Below are 2,500 nucleotides of genomic sequence, written 5' to 3'. Positions count from 1 at the left end.
GAACTGGTGTTTTAGTGTCTCTGAGTACAGTCGTTTAGCCTCTCTCACCGCTTTGCTAAACCTGTTCTTCGACTCCTTGAATCTGTCTCTATCCCCACTCCTAAACGCTTCCTCCTTCTCCAACCTCAACCTTTTGAGCTTTGCTGAGAACCAGGGCTTGTTGTTGTTAAAGTTCACCCTGGTACGTGTTGGGATACAGCAGTCCTCACAGAAGCTGATGTACACAGCCTCTGTGAGTTCATCCAGACTATTGGTAGCAGTCGTGAACATATCCCAGTCAGTACAGTCTAAGCACGCCCGCAAATCTTCCACAGCCTCACTGGTCCACTGTTTAGATGTCCTCACAGCAGGTTTACAGAGTTTTAGTTGCTGCCTGTATGCACGAATCAGGTGGACCAAGGGAGTTCTGTGCGAGCCGAACAGCCCCGTGACCCACAAGAGAAACATCCCCGCCAAATTCGAGCGTTTGACGGGGTCTATCCGTGAAAAAATATTCACGTTTTTGAGTGCACATGCATTTCTGCTGCAAATGCCTCTGGAAGTTTCATGCCGTTCGTATGCCAATTGTGGCAACACGAAAATGACCCGTTTTCCCATTCCGAGGGATTTCTGTGCGACCCTAACAGCCCCGTGAGCCACAAGAGACACATCCCCGCCAATTTCTAGCGTTTCACGGGGTCTATCCGTGAAAAATATAGACGTTTTTGAGTGCACATGCATTTCTGCTGCAGATGCCTCTGGAAGTTTCATGCCGTTCGTACGCAATGTGGCAACACGAAAATGACCCCTTTTCCCATTCCGAGGGATTTCTGTGCGACCCTAACTAACAGCGCCCGTGAGCCACAAGAGAGACATCCCCGCCAATTTATAGCGTTTCACGGGGTCTATCCGTGAAAAATATAGACGTTTTTGAGTGCACATGCATTCCTGCTGCAAATGCCTCTGGAAGTTTCATGCCGTTCCTATGCAATGTGGCCACACAAAAATGACCCGTTTTCCCATTCCGAGGCATTTCTGTGCGACCCTAACAGCCCCGTGAGCCACAAGAGAGACATCCCCGCCAACTTCTAGCGTTTGACGGGGTCTATGCGTGAAAAATATTAAAATTTTTGAGTGCACGTGCCTTTCTGCTGCAAATGCCTCTGGAAGTTTCATGGCGTTCCTATGCAATGTGGCAACACGAAAATGACCCCTTTTCCCATTCCGAGGGAGTTCTGTGCCACCCTAACAGCCCCGTGAGCCACAAGAGACACATCCCCGCCAATTTCTAGCGTTTCACGGGGTCTATCCGTGAAACATATAGAAGTTTTTGAGTGCACATGCATTCCTGCTGCAAATGCCTCTGGAAGTTTCATGCGGTTCGTACGCAATGTGGCAACACGAAAATGACCCGTTTTCCCATTCCCAGGGATTTCTGTGCGACCCGAACAGCCCCGTGAGCCACAAGAGACACATCCCCGCCAATTTCTAGCGTTTCACGGGGTCTATCCGTGAAAAATATCAATTTTTTTTTGACTGCACATGCATTTCTGCTGCAAATGCCTCTGGAAGTTGCATGCGGTTCGCATGCAATGTGGCGACACGAAAATGACCCGTTTTCCCATTCCGAGGGATTTCTGTGCCACCCTAACAGCCCCGTGAGCCACAAGAGAGACATCCCCGCCAATTTCTAGCGTATCACGGGGTCTATCCGTGAGAAATATTCACTTTTTTGAGTGCACATGCATTCCTGCTGCAAATGCCTCTGGAAGTTTCATGCGGTTCGTATGCAATGTGGCGACACGAAAATGACCCGTTTTCCCATTCCGAGGGATTTCTGTGCCACCCTAACAGCCCCGTGAGCCACAAGAGAGACATCCCCGCCCACTTCTAGCGTTTCACGGGGTCTCTCCGTGAAAAATATCACATTTTTTGAGTGCACATGCATTCCTGCTGCAAATGCCTCTGGAAGTTTCATGCGGTTCGCATGCAATGTGGCGACACGAAAATGACCCGTTTTTTCCCATTCCGAGGGATTTCTGTGCCACCCTAACAGCCCCGTGAGCCACAAGAGACACATCCCCGCCAATTTCTAGCGTTTCACGGGGTCTATCCGTGAAAAATATTCAATTTTTTGACTGCACATGCATTTCTGCTGCAAATGCCTCTGGAAGTTTCATGCGGTTCGCATGCAATGTGGCGACACGAAAATGACCCGTTTTCCCATTCCGAGGGATTTCTGTGCCACCCTAACAGCCCCGTGAGCCACAAGAGAGACATCGCCGCCAATTTCTAGCGTTTCACGGGGTCTATCCGTGAAAAATATTCACTTTTTTGACTGCACATGCATTCCTGCTGCAAATGCCTCTGGAAGTTTCATGCCGTTCGCATGCAATGTGGCAACACGAAAATGACCCGTTTTCCCATTCCGAGGGATTTCTGTGCCACCCTAACAGCCCCGTGAGCCACAAGAGACACATCCCCGCCAATTTCTAGCGTTTCACGGGGTCTATCCGTAAAA

The sequence above is a fragment of the Petromyzon marinus genome, unplaced genomic scaffold (genome assembly GCF_048934315.1).
Source record: "Petromyzon marinus isolate PM22_M1 ecotype Great Lakes invasive population unplaced genomic scaffold, UKy_Petmar_22M1.pri1.0 PM_G_Scaffold_178, whole genome shotgun sequence".
In the NCBI taxonomy this organism is placed as follows: Eukaryota; Metazoa; Chordata; class Hyperoartia; order Petromyzontiformes; family Petromyzontidae; genus Petromyzon; species Petromyzon marinus.
This window is presented reverse-complemented; position numbering follows the sequence as displayed.